A 14,598-nucleotide genomic window follows, 5' to 3' on the forward strand; every position below is an offset into this window, starting at 1 on the left:
GGCTTGAAGGCCAGCAGGCGAAGGCGTCTGACACGTGACCCGCAGACCAGAGGGAGCCGCGGAGGTGTGGTGGTTATGGCAAGGGCGCCACAGCTGACGGATCTAGGTCCAAACCCCAGCTCTTCCACTCACCAGCTGTACAGCCTTGGGCATGTCAGCTAACCTCTCTGTGCTTCAGTTTCCCCATGTGAAGAACGAGCTTCAAGTTCCATGAGGCTGAATTTTTGCATACACTGAATTTCATGTGTTTATTAAATTGGGGGAAAAAAAAAGTAAAGACAGCGGAAGCTGGTGGACTTAGTGCCCAGCCAGGTTTGGGGACAATCAAGTTGCCGGGCCAAGGGCACACGCTGGCCCCAGACAGTGGGCCCAGCCTGGCCCAGTTCAGCCCGGCCAGGTGGGTGCCAGGCCTGGGGAGGGGCGGCGTCTCCCAGCCTCGCTGGGGCACGCGCCAGCATGTGTGTGCACGGCTGTGTGTGTTGCTGCAGCAGCTTCTATGCAAACATGTTAATTTGTTTTCATTTTGTGTTTTTTTTCTCTCGCAGGATAATTGGGTGAGTTTGAAGTCTTGGCGAGGCTGCTGATTATAGCTATTTGGGTGGTGCCCTCGTGGGGCTGGGGCCCTGCCTCCGGTGGTGAAGGCGGCGGCTGGGGGTGCCATCAGGGGTGCATGGAGCTGCCGCTGGGTTCTGGGGGGCTCTTGCTGGGCAGGGGTGTGGATAGGGAGGGCGGGACACCCCAGGACCCCCATCGTCCCCCTACCCAGACAACATCATATCACTGAAGGGGTGTAAATGCCACCCACAAACATCTTTTTCTTTGCCCTGTTGGCTGCAGTAAAAAGAAACTGTGACGTGGTTGCCAATATTGAAAAGAAGAACTAAAATTCCACCCAAAATTCCCATCGTCTGGTTTCTCTTGAAAACTAACTAGAACTGGCAGCTCTGGAGCCTACTTTCCCACAAGACCCAGTGGCAGCTGCTTTGCTCACTGCGTCACCTGGTTGGCCCCTGTGGGCACTGGAGTTTTCAACCCAGTGGGGGGCGAGGAGGGCACCGGGTTTGGGGTCAGATGGTCCAAGGCTGCATCAGAGGCTCCACCCACAGAAGATGTGTGACCTCAGCCCGCACCTGCCTTCTGGAGCCTGGAGCCTCCTGTCTCATCCGTAAACTCCCCGCCTCCCCCTGGGAGGATTAAACGGAGGTGGCCGAGCTTTCAGGAGGAGCATCGTAAGGGCTCAGGAGTGTTTGCTTCCCTGGGTGGAGGAGGGAGACCTGGGGTGAGCCCTGCCTGATCCGCGGGTGTCCTGCACTTGACCCCAGCCTCAGAAACACAGCCTCATCACCCATCTGTTTGTATCTGTTTCTGCCACGAAGCCAGGCAGGGGCCTGGAGTCTGACGGCTAGGGCTGAGTATTTGTTCAGACTTCACTGAAGACCAACTACGCACCACACTGTGGATCAAGAGTGGGGAGAAAGAGGTTCGGGGCTCTGGCATTGGTGAGTCGGGTATGGGGCCCAGGGGAGGGACTTGAAGCCCTTCTAGGGGAGAGGAGAGTTGGAGTCACTCATGCAGAGAAGGCACATGATTGCCCACATGAAGGTGGGGTGGGGAAGGTGCTCTACGTGGGCGCCCCAGCCTGAGCAAAAAGGCACAGAGGTGGGTGTGGCCTGGCGGGTGCAAGCTGGTCCCAGGTTCCTGGAATGTGCCATGGAAGCCATGTGGCCTTTGGGGGCTTCCTGTGGGCGGTTCTGGGCCTCCACAGGCTGGGCTGACAAATGGGACTTGGTCAGTGGCTGCAGTGGGCACCTGTCCAGCAGGCCGGGGGGAGGCCAGGAAGACAACTAAGAGCTGGGCTTTCTGGGAAGCCACCTTCCCTGTGTTCCTGGGCTCCTTAGGGCCTTGGGCCCCTTGCCTGGCCACTTCAGAGTGATCTGAGCCTCAGTCTGCTCACCTGCAAAATGGGGCTCTGGCAGGGACCCAGCGAGCCAGCCCCTGTCACGCGCTTGTGCTCCTAAGAGTCACCCTCACATCCCTGCCACCCACCCACTGCCTGCCCTCTCACCTCTCCCAGAGACCCCAGCCCGGTGTGTGCAGGTAACTGAGATCACCACGTTAGGTGCCCCCGCCCCGGCCCAGATCCCTGATGCTCCCAGGGGTAGATTCTATTTCATTCTCATTTTTAAGCTAAGGGAAGGGAAGCTCAGAGAAGGTTTAATGGGTAGGGCAACCCTCAACAGGTTCCTGGGCTTGGTCTCCACTTTAAGATGCAGCCACTAGCCCAGACCCTGGCCAGGATGGAGGGATGGATGGACGCCTGGTACCCTGTTGCCCAGGCAACAGAGACAGCCGGCAGCCTTTCTCAGGCCACCCCAGCAGCTGAGGCAGCATCTCAAATGTCCTGGACCCAGGACACACAGGGCAACTCCATGGGAAGAAAAGGCTCTGAAGTCGGCCCAATATTGGCCCCAGGACCAGCTGTGTGACTAAGCACAGTCGCCTGTCCTGAGCCCCAGTGTCTTCACCTGTAACCTGGGACTACTGCCCTTGACCTGCAGGCCTAGTGGACTGTCTGGCCCATTGCTGGCACATACTGGCCTGCGGCAAACCAGGTTAGTGGCTGACCTTGGCTTCTCTAGCAGCCAGGGGTTCCCAGGAAACAAGAGGAAGGCAAATAATGGCGGAAAGAGGTGGCAGGCTCCCCGGCCAGTCCGCTGGGGGTGGCTGCAAGGCCTCTGGGGAGGGCTCAGGCCTCCCCGGTCACACAGGGTGGCAGCTGGCAGCACCCCTTCCCCCACTGAGCTCCACACAAAGGGGCCTCTATTCCTGCTCTGAACGTTTGTCCCTGGCCGGCTGAGCTGCACCGCCCTCGCCCCACTCCCCTGGCTGCTCTGCCTGGCCCGAGCCGGACACAAAGGCCGGCGTGTCCCTGCCAAGCCGGCCTGGCCTCGGAAGACCCCATCCACAGAGAGCTCAAAAGGGTGGATTCGTAGAGCTGGCCAGGCCTCCATCCAGGCCACAATGAGGAGGGGGCTAGACAGGAGGAAAATGGCTTTGGAGCAACCAAACCTGAATCTGGCTCCAGCTTCCCCACCTTCTCGCTCTGCAGCCCTAGGTCAGTTTGGTCCTTGGTTTTCTCATCTGTACAATGGGGTCAATGATGACAACCCACCCACCTTCCTAGGGGTGGAGGGTTTGGCTAGGTATGTGAGCCTGGCGTGCACCCAGCACCTCAGAGGCAGATTAGAGGCAATTAGGGGTGGGGGGAGCAGGCAGCTTCCCCCCACATAGACCATTCCCCTCCTCTACTCTCCTCCCAGCAAGGTCCACATGTGTTGGTGCTGACCCTCAGGCCCTGGCCGGAGCCCCTGACTGCCTCTGGCCCATCTGCAGGCAGCAGGATAACAGCAGCCACTGCTTATGAAAACACCTACTGTGTGCTGGGACTTTTAGTTCCATCATCTCTTTTCGACCCTCCAGCTGTTCTGGAAGGGCATACCAGGCTGGGCTTCAGAGGCCAGCGACCCAGGTCCAGCGATCCTGGCTGCGAGACTCTGAGCCTCATGCTCCCTGTTGCTAAGAGCTGCCTGCCCTCAAGAGGTTCCTGTGATGATGTCATCGACTCAATGGACACGAGTTTGAGTAAACTGAAAGATAGTGAAAGACAGGGAAGCCTGGCGTGCTGCAGTCCCTGGGGGTCACAAAGAGTTGGACACGACTGAGCAACTGAACAACAACTACTAAATGAGAAAAAGCCTGCTTTGGGACTTCCCTGGTGGGCCAGTGGCTAAAACTCTGTGCTCCCAATGCAGGGGCTCAGGTTCAATCCCTGGTCAGGGAACTAGATCCCATATGCCACAACTAAGACTCAGAGTAGCCCATCTCAACCCCCTCAAAAAAGCTTCATGCCTACAGCCCAGAGCCTGGCCCCAGCAAGCTTGAAATCCTGACCTACTGCGCTATGACTCCCAAATCAGGTAGGGAAACTGAAGCCCAGTTGGCAAGTGGCTCAGGGCCTGGCATGCTGCGGGCAGCCAATGAACCTTATACCTGACGCATCATCCTAGGAGGTGGAATTGGGGCTCCCAGCCAAAGTCGGGTGGGCACTGAGCCCCTCTTTTCTCCTTGAGGACCTTGCACATCTATTTTAGCCGGCTTTTTTTTTTTCTTCTTCTTCTTGCTTCCCAGTCATTCTCCACCTGTGGAAGGCAGGGCTGGAGACCTGGGCCTGGAGCCCGACCCATCTCCCTGGCTGACCCCCGGGAGCCCTCACCCTACCGCACAAAGTCCCCCTCCTCCCCCAATGGCGCAGGGCAGCCAAGTGAACAGCAGAGTCCCGCGTAATTAAGCCGGCGCGCACCATCCGGGCGCCGGGAACACTGTGGAGTTTCCCTTTTATGTTTATAGCAATTGTATGAAAATGTGCAACACGGAGCGGCACCAGCTGACAAATGAGACGAAACAGACAGGATTCCGGGCCGGCTTTTTTCCGGGCCTGATTGGCATTAATTGTGAGCGTTTACAAAGCACAACTCGGCGCCTGACATTTGCTTCAAGCGAACGTTTCCTTCTAATAGTTTTAATGATTACAACGGGAGCTGGTGATCACTGCTGGGCGGGGACTGGGCTGCCTGGTGTCTGGCCTGGGCTCCTGCCAGGGGCCTGGCTGGCCCATGCTTGCCCAGGAGGTCCCACTTTCCCCACCACCTGTTGCAGGAGGGCTGCACCAAGCATGGGGCCTTGGGCATCAGCGCCCCAGCATGAGGCCTGGAGCTGCCAGTTTATGAAGGTGATGGGGAAACCCACACGCACAGGGATCCTGGGGCAGACCCGGGGGATGGGGGCGGCAGGGGAGGAGGGAGGAGCATGAGGGCTCTCCTGGCTCTGAGGCTGGAGAGGCTGAGTTGCCTCAGCTTGCAAGGGACTAGGAAGGACCCCTCAAACGCTGCCTGCTGTTTGCTGTGTGACCTTGGCTGAACTCCTTGCCCACGCTGGGCTTACCCGTCCTCACCTACAATGTAAGAGTCAGAGACATGGTCAGATGAGGGTTCTGGTACCCCTCAGGCCTCTCTTCAGCTGCATGACCTTGGGAGAGTCCCTGGCTCTCTCTGAGCCTCAGTTTTCCCCATCAGTAGAATGGAGCTCATCACCCCCATAGTTTGCAGAGTGGTTTCTAGACGCCAATAAAAAGGGTGTAAAAACCCTAAGTTTCTGGCAGGCCGGGAGCATGGGTTTCATTCCCTCCCCCAGAGAGTCTTCCAAATATCTTGCTCACACATGCGTTCATTCATTCACTGACTCATTCACTCACTGACTAAATGTCAACTGTCCTGCTTAGGAACTTGAGGATACATCAGTGAACAAAGACCCTGAGTCAAGAGATATGACAGATATAGAGGCTTTTCACAGGCAGTATCGCATCCATTTCTTACCCCCATTTTACAGACGGAAAAACTGAGGCACAGAGAGGAAGAAACAACAATCTGACGCCCCCCAGCTGGGATGAGCTGGTGCAGCAACAGGACCCTGGCAGGCTGCCCCAGAGGCGAATGCCCTCAGACAACCAAGCCCACCCAGCCCTTCCTGAGGTCTGCTGACCCCCTGGAGAGGCCTCATCTGCCTAGCCAGGCTGGGCACCAGGGCAGGAGGCCAGGAAACCAGGACCACTGAGAAGAGAGGAAGTCTGTGAGGCTTGGGCGACCTGGGGGAAACGAATTCCTGCGGCTGTATCTCCTGGGCGAGAAACGGCAAAGGAGGTGCCTCATCCGTGAACCCCACTCAGGCCCACATTTATATTGACACTACGCATGGCCCACTCTGTGCCAAGTCCTGCTCTGCAAGTAGCATCCTCGGGGTGGCTGGAAAAAGAACAGTAGATACTTGGACAGCTCCATGGCACACGCAAAGGCCCAGTGCCCAGAGAAAACCCGATGGGTTCAGGAACTTCTGGCAGTTTACTGAGGACCCCCACACCACAGCCTCCTCTTAGCAGTCAGGCCCCAGGGGTCAGCTCACCCCTGCCCCGCCCCCCCCGACTTTGCCAGGCCCACAGTGAAGGAAGCCCCCACAGTGGATCCCAGCTCCATGCCTGCCCCCAGCCAGAAAAACCTTGGCGACTGTTTCTTTGGGAGTCTGGGGGATGGGACAGGGAGAAACACTTTTTTTTTTTACAGGGAATTTTTTTTCTCTCCTTTTGCATATGGTGGCACAGATGGGCCCATGATCCATAAAAACTGTTTGCAATTAAACTCCCACTTTGCATGGCTGGATTTGTCAGTCGTGTGGGCCATGAGCGCGGGGCTCCACACGGACGGACGGGGAGATGGGACTTGGGGCAGGGGTAGGGCCGCATCCTGCAAGACAGCGCGGAGGCCCAGGAACCTGCTCTGGGCTTGGGGCCCGAGCCGATGGGCTGTTGCGACAGCCATGCCAGCTCCCTCTCTGGGCATCCCCCAGCCCTCGCCAGGAGCCGGAGTGTGGCCAGGAAGCTGGGGTGGGGCTTGGCAGGGCCTCCCTGCCCGGCAGAGACTTGGCCAGTGCTGGGTGCCCCGGCTGCGGGGGTAATGAGGATGGAGACAGTGCAGGTAATTATCCCTCAAGACCCTGCCAGACACTGGGGCTGGGACCCAGGACAGGCAGGAGGGTGGTCGGGCAGTGCAAACCGTAATGGAGGTCTAGCAGGCGTAGTGCAACGCCAGGCTCAAGGCTGAGGAGCCAGGACCTCTGGCCCAGTTGGCAGAGAGGGTCTCGAGTGGTGCCAGGAAGAGCTGCCAAGGGCCAGACCCGGCTCCATCCTCACCCCCGGGGAACCTGGTGCCGCCTCCTTGCGCCTCTTTGAAGCAGGCAGGAAAATCAAGGCAGCCACTCAGAACATCTCCAGGGCCTGGGCTCCCCCTTGACATACCTAGGGGCTCTCGGCATGTGAAGCCTCTGCCAAGGGCTTCCAAAGTGGGGGTGAGGGGCCTGCACCCCTCCCACCAGTCCCGGCCTCCGAATGCCAGCCTGCTGTCCCAGCTGCCGCGCCGGCATGCCTGCTTATTTGGGTTAACAAATGCATCATTCGGCTTGGGGAAATCCTGCATTCACTCATAATTGTTCCCTGATGAAAAGAAGTAAGGCCCCGATACCCCCTTTCCCCCCTCTCCCCACCCCCTCCAAGCTGGAAAAGAAAAGTCATAAAAATAGCTTGTTATCTCACCTATTGAGGCTCCGACTGGATGTTACTGCTAATTGGGTATAACATCCTTGTCTTGTTCTCTTAGAAGCTAAATCAAGAAAGCGCCACTGCTGCGAACTAATTATATCTCCGGCCTGCAGCCTGCAGCTTGTCTCTCCCTTTATTGAGTTAAAAAATGGTCACGAACCTTCATCTTTTATCCCCCCATAAGTGCTGGGTCCAGACTGCCTGCCATGCCTGGCGGTGAAGAGAGCGGACCGCCTGGCGGTGAAGAGAGCGGACAGCCAGGCGGGAAGGTCTAAGAGGGCTCTAGGGACAGGCAGCAGGGTCAGGGAGGGTGGGAAGCCCCCACCCCAGGTACCTGCCCGGCTCACTCCCCCGGTCCCCGCCCCCAGGCCTGATGTTCAGCGTTTCCTGGAGAGGGGCACTCGGCCTCTCTCCCCCTTGCAGCTGGGGAAGTTAGCGAGGAGTGTTTCCATCCGGCAAGCATTTTCATCCATCGATTCATTCAGCACACATTTCTTGGATGCCTCCCTACTATGTGCCAGGCAAGGTTCTAGGCTAAAGTTTTCAGCTGACCAGAGGTAGCCCCAAGCACCAGCTGACCTCACCCAGGAGGTGAGGTGCTAAATAAATACACTTAGGACTGGGTCATTTCCTCTGCTCCAAGAGTTGCCATCGTTCCCGACTATGGGAGGGCCAAGTCTCAATGCCAAGGCCACCATGGCCCCCTCCCCACTGACATTCCAGCCACCTCCAGCCACACCCTAGTCCCGCAACCTAAACACTCCTGCCTGTAGCCTCTGAGCTGCTTCTCATGGTATTCTCTCCACCCCAAAAGACCCCTTCCCTTGCCCAGAAGGCCCAGCTCTGCCGGTCAGAAGTCCACTGAACGTTAAGGCTCTGGTCTTTCACGACACCTCCTCCAGGAAGGCTGCCTGGTCTGTACCGGGCTATGGACTTCCAAACCTGGATCAGGATGATGCCAGCTCAGCCATTCAGCAGGTGCGTAACCCCACTCTGCTTATTGGCTCTTCGTCTCCGTTTCCGCATGTCTAAAATGGGTTAAGATTTCTTCCTAAGAGTGCTGAGAGGCACGCTGCGGGTGCTTCTGAGGAATGATGAATGAGAGGATGCCCAGGAAGGACCTGACTCTCGGGAAGAGCTCAATAAATGCCATTATTATTATCCAGACTGAAAGCATCCTGAATCTGCTCGAACACTCCACGCTGAGCGTGTGCTGGGATGTGCAGACAGGGACGTGGGTCATTCTGGGAGATGGAGAGACAGACTCACACCTCCTCAGTCCTCATGGTTGCAGAACCACCCACATCCTCAGGAGACTCCCCAGAAATCCCTCGTTCTGATACCCTAGTCCTCTAAACCCTGCAGAGATGGGTGGAAGGGACCCCTCAAGCTCACGGAGGCCAGGCAGGCAAGCGGGCTTCATTCAGCTCATAGGCCCCTGCTGATTGACTGGTGCAGCCTGCCCTGAGCCTTGGCAAGAACCCAAGGTCAGGGGAAGAACTCAGTGGGGGGAAAGAGGGCAGCAATTGATTGGCGATGTCTGCCAAGGGCACAGCAGTCTAAGGCAAGCCAGACCTGCCACAGATCTGCCATCCTTGACATTTTACAGAGGACACAGCTGAGGCTGGGCTGGAAGGTCACTTGCTCAAGGTCGTGAGCTCATAAAAGCAACAGCTGGCCCGGAACTGGGTTTCCTCAGTTTCTTCTCGTGACAAGGATCCTTCTCGTGACAGCCCCAGTCAGCCCAGGGCCCTCACAGGCAGAGGACTAGTAAAAGCTTGTGCCAACCTGACTTCCCTTGTGGTCCAGTGGATAAGAATCCGCCTGTCTATGCAGGGGACACAGGTTCGATCCCTGGTCTGGGAAGATTTCACATGCCACAAGGCAACTCATCCCAGGAGCCACAACTACTGAAGCCCACACGCTGTAGAGCCCATGCTCCACGAGAGAAACCACCACAGTGAAAAGCCTGCAGACCGCAACGAAGAGCCGTCCCTGCTCGCCGCAACTAGAGAAAGCCCGCACACAGCACAGAAGATCCAGAGCAGCCCCCCGCCAAAATAGACTTAATACAAATAACAAAGCTTGTGTGGATAACGAAGGGGAGTCTATTGACCTGCCACGTGGTCCCGGGCCGTTGCTTCACCTTGCTGAGCCTCAGTGCATTCACCTACTCACCTCGGACCAAAACGCCCTTCCCGGAAACATGAGAGGATTAAAATGCCAAAGCGGAAAGCTCTGTCTGGCAAACAGATGGCTAGCAGGGTCCTATGATCCCCGTAAACGGTGAAATGTTGACAGAAGTCCCCGAAGCTAGCAACAGAGAGTGCCTCCTCCTCCAGGGAGCCTCCCTGGCTACTACAGCTGGAAGTAGTCATTTCCATCTCTCATTTCCTAGTGGGCTTTGGAAGGCTGAGGGCCCCAGAGAGCAGGGGCTCTATCTGCCTTATTCTCTGTTGTTGCTCCTGGCACTGGCCTGCACACTGTGAATTCCTGTATTATGGCGCTCCACCCACCATACTGGGATGGTGTGTGTCTGAGACCTCACCACCTTTCAAGGCAACTAGGCTTGTTCATCTGTGCATCCCCAGCTCCTGGCAGGGAGCCTAGCACAGAGCTGTGAATCTCCCTGAATGAACGGATGAACAAAAAGCCAAAACAGCAGTTCCTGTTTACTGCCTACTTGCTGTCGGTTCCTGCCAAGCCGCACAGCTGCCCTCCAAAGTGGACCTCTGGCCCACCTGACAGATGAGGAGACTGAGGTCATGTGGGAGCTGATGCGGAAAGCCGAGCCGCCAGTTCAGGCCTGGGGACTGCAGGCCAGGAGGCCCTGCCACCTCCGCTTCTCCCTGTGCCAAGCTCAGGACTGGACTTTGCAGGGCAGCTGCCCCTGCCTTGGCAGCGAATCCTGGAGCCGACAGCTGGTGGCTGGACCTCCCTCCTCCTCCTTTAAGGGAGGCCCCGCCCCACAGACTCTAGGTCATTAAGTCCTGAGTCATTAAGTCCCCATCCGCAGGAGCCTGTTCACAGTCAGCCCCGGCCTTATCCTCGACCCCCCGGGCCTTTGTCCCCAGTGCCCTCGGCACAATGACAGGGGCTCCCAGGGCCCCAAACAGCTGCTGTGGCCAGGATGCTGGTTTGCTGTGGGGCCAGGAGGACTGCCTGGGGCCTGGGCCTGAGCCCACCTAGCTCTGAAAGGCTCAGTCTGAGCTCCCCCAAGTTTTCCACACACTCAACCTCATCCCACCCACAAGCCGGTGAAAAAATTGCTATTACGCCCTTGATGAGGCAAATGAGGCCCAGAGAGGTAAGGTGACTTGTCTGAGGACACAGAGCCAATGAAAATGGAGCCAGGGTTCATCTTAGTCTGCAAAGCCCGACAAGGCTGGCAGACTGGCCTCAGGGTGCCCAGATCACACTGCACCCCTCCCCACCAGGTACCCTCACTGGCTTCTGGCTGCTCCTCTGGACAAATCAGGTACTTAGCTCAGCACTCAAGGCCCTGCACACTCCTGTAGCTTAACTCCTTTTAACCTCCACCCTCCTATAAGCTCTCCCTGCCCTTCTGGTCATGCCCCTGCATTCTCCAACTCCTTCCCAGTGACATCCCCACTCGCTCCCCAGTGGGCAGATCCAGCCAGTGCTCCGGGCCCAGAGCAAAAGTCTCCTCTATCAGAAAGCCCTCCACGACCAGCTTCAGTTTCCCACCCGCCCAGTGTCCCTCCTCCAGCCCTACTCTGGCTCTGTGTAGAATTCAAGTCAGTTGCAGACTCATCTTACGCTCCGTGGAGGCTGTGGGCCATCTGATTCCTTAGAGCTTTGCCACTCAGACAGTGACCGGCAGGGTACCCTCAACCCTGATGCCCATTGTTTACTGAATGGAACCACAAAGGGGCAGGGGAGAGGGGGGCAGGAACCCGCGCTTACCCATTCCTCCCACACTGCACCTCTGCTTCTGGCTGTCACGCTAACAGACTTCATGTTTCTGCCCCTCCCTGGCTGTGTGACCTTGGGCAGTAATGTAACCTCTCTGTGCCCCCGTTTTCTCCCAGGTAAAATGCAGGTAGTAACAGCACCTGCATGTCTTAGGGTTATGACATAAACCCTGGGAGGTACCAGACAGGAATGATTACTATTATTATGTCTGTCTACACCCCACTTCAGTGGCCAGCACATGAATTTAAGGGTCAGACAGACTTAGGTCCTGACCACTTACTGGATGTATAATTCTGGGCAGGTGGCTAGTCCCCAGGGCCTCTATTTTTTCCATCTCTGAAATGGTACTAACTCCATCCTCAGGAACGCGCCCCCCAACTCCTCAATATCCACAACCCCCCTTTTGTTCCAGGCACGCAGTAGACACTCCGATATTTCTCAACTAACGAACCAAACGGTCCAGGTGGGAGGAATCCATCCGGCTTCCAGCCTCCTCCCCCCCACCCCACCCCCTCCACCCTCCAGAAACCCCCTCCCCACCCCCAAGCCCGTGCAAGACTAAAATAGTCATTAGGCAGATTTCAAAAGATGTCAGTGGCTTATAATTATAGTCGACATCCTTCTGAGATAAAAGTGATTACCTTGGATGCAAATCACTTAGCAACCAATCAGGGCGGTGGGCGGCGCCCACGGAGGTGACCGGCCAGCGCACAGCCCGCCCCACACCGGGAGAGAAAGCGCACAATAGCTCTTGACACGCAAATGGGTTAACACAATAAAGGCGGCTCCGGCCGCTGCTGGGGGAGAGCAGCAATTCCCGGCCCGCGGGAGGTAATAAAGCGGCCCTTTTGTGCGCGCCTCCCGGTTCTCACCCCCGCCCCGAGCCCAGAGGAATCTCCGCCTGATTGAATTACGGTTCATGAATATGAGCTGCTCGGCTCGCTTCCTCCCGGTTGGAGAGTGGCTGGAGGGAGGAAGGGGCGGAAGGGAGACAGGGGAAGGGGACCCCCTGGTCAGGCCCCAGGCCCCCCTGGGACTCAGATGAGAGCCACGTGTGCTCACCACGTGGGGTGCCCTGGGAAGGCGGGTGGGAGACCCAGCACAGGCAGTTGGAAAGATGAGGGTCCCTGACCTGCCCTCGGGTCTTTGATCTTTGGCTCCAAAAGGGACTGGAAGAGCCATTCAAGGCCCAGGTTCTGCAGATAAGGCTACCACTGGCCATGAGCATGTGCATTTATGGGAGGCTTGTGATATGCCATCGCCTGTCCTCAGCCCTCAGTGAATCCTTTAACACTGATGCTATCCTCCTTACCGAGGAGGAGACTGAGGCTCAGAGAGGCAAAGCTACTCACCCAAGGTCACACAGCCAACAAGTGGGCTCTTAATCATGAGCCCCTGGGTGTTAAGAAACCCAGACTAGTCCAGCCCTGGCCCACAACTGTGCAGCTCAGAAGGTGGGTGGGTGAGCTTATATGGAATTAAGGCCTGTGATAAGGATTACTGCGGGGGTGGGGGGTTGGTGAGGGGGGCAGGTAGGAAGCTAACCTTGAGAGAGGAGACTGCTCAGAGGTTTCTGCCCCTCCCTGCACGGGACTGGAAGGGATGTCCAGGGTCACTGTCCGAGTCAGAGGAGCCCACACTGGATTGTCTCCCCTGCTTAAATCTCTATCACTTAAGTCTCCGGGACAACCCCCCACCCCCACCCCCAGGGCCACCTCATCCCCTCATCCAGCATACCCCAGCACTCAGGCCTGCTACGTGGCCCACTCCCAACGCCCAGAACACTCTGCCACTCCCCTGCCTGGCAGGTCTCCGTACGGAGAGTCACATGGCACCCCTGCGTAGGGCCCTTCCTGACTCGCAGGCTGAGTGGGGAGCCAAAGCTGTCACTGCTCCATCAGCATCCTGTCTTTACCACCAGCTGCGGGCCAGCCAAGGGGGTCCCCGGGTTTCAGTGTGGGAAGACACATAGGTGAGGCCAGACTCCCTCCATAGCGATGGCCCCTGACTCGTAGGGGGACCCTGGCTAACAAGTTGCAGTGCTTCCCTCTACCTATGGAATGGGGGCGAGGGGGGGCAGTGTGGTGGGGTGGGAAGACCTGGGGACTCAAAACTCTGTGGCTGCCTGGCTGAGCACCTCTGTTTGCGCTTTAGTTTCCTCATCTGTAAAATGGCACAGCACATGAGCTACTGTAAGGAGTCACTGAGATCCCGTAAGATGCCTGGCACAGGGAGAGACACCGGGTAAGCTGGCATTCCCTCCTGCTTGTCGCCTGGTGTTGTTGCCAAGCCCATGGAAGGGAACAGAAGGAATCGCCCAATTCTGACAGCCGCTCCCTCCGCCTTGGCTGTGGAAGTGTAAATACTCCACGGAAGACCTCCAACTGCCTGTGTTTGTGGGTCTCTGGCGCACACTCTGAGTTTGTTTCTAAACTGGGAAGCTTCGAGAGGCGGCACAAACAGCCCTTCTGCCCACCTCTCCCACTTCTACCCCCATCTGCCGTTGCTCTGTCCTTGGAAGCCTGTGTGTTTAACGACACCGTTTCAGCTGAAAATATCTCCCTGCCAAGCTCCCCCGCCCCCCACCCCACCCCACCCCGGCCAAGCAGATCCACTGATATTTATCGACTTGTTAATCTAGCTAGAGAGCCTGGTAGGCGAACACAGTTGGGGGTGGGGGGTGCTCGCTGCGTAGAGACGGGGGCCTGGCTTCTCATAATGACCTCACACACACTCCCCCTCTGCTGTCACCCCACTCCACGCCCCTGAAGCAATGACACAGTTCTTTAACCTTTTCCTAGAAATGTGATCACAGCAGTTTCACCCACATCCGACACCAGCAGCAATTGCTGGAAGGGAACTTAGAAGGGGAATCAAAGAGTCAGCAGCAAAATGCTGCTCTGGGCCTTCAGAAGGAACAGGGCCAGGGCTGGGGTGTGGCAGGGAAGAGAAGGCTGCTGCCTGACCCCTGTCCAAGCTGGCCCCTGGCAGGGGCACGCTTATCCAGACCTTGGCACCGATGGGCCTGACTTACCCTCCATTCAACTTAATGAGCACCACACTGTGCTTGTCAAATCATCTTAAACTCCAACAGGAGAGTGGGGCAGTCAGGAGATCAGGCTTAACCAAGGTCCTGTCATCTTGGGGTTGAGCAGCAGGGGTAACCTCTGGACTGGAGGGGCAGCCAGCAGCAACTCCTCTGTTCCTTCCCTGGCTGGGGGGGGGGCACCCCTGTTTCTCTAGGCAGAAGCAGTCTGATTTAAGGCTGGGGGCCCGCATCTCTCTGGGGACCCTGGGAACTTCAGCCTGGGGTCAGGAAGCTTTCCTCTTTTGAAGCATCCCTTTTGAAAGCAGAAAGTTGCTCAGCTTGGGAGTCCTGTGCCCCGGGGCACTGCCAGGCTATACCGGCAAAGCTAAACACCTGTCTTTGGGTGGGGGGGGGGGGGCAGGAGCATTAA

General features: G+C 57.3%; 1 protein-coding gene across 1 annotated transcript in view; it reads right to left on the reverse strand.

The window, feature by feature from the left end:
- Positions 1-14,598, reverse strand: part of FAM222A (family with sequence similarity 222 member A) — a 68,371-nt gene that overhangs the window by 51,944 nt on the left and 1,829 nt on the right. The window lies entirely within an intron of this gene.

This window comes from Bos indicus, chromosome 17, assembly GCF_029378745.1.
Source record: "Bos indicus isolate NIAB-ARS_2022 breed Sahiwal x Tharparkar chromosome 17, NIAB-ARS_B.indTharparkar_mat_pri_1.0, whole genome shotgun sequence".
NCBI classification, from domain to species: Eukaryota; Metazoa; Chordata; class Mammalia; order Artiodactyla; family Bovidae; genus Bos; species Bos indicus.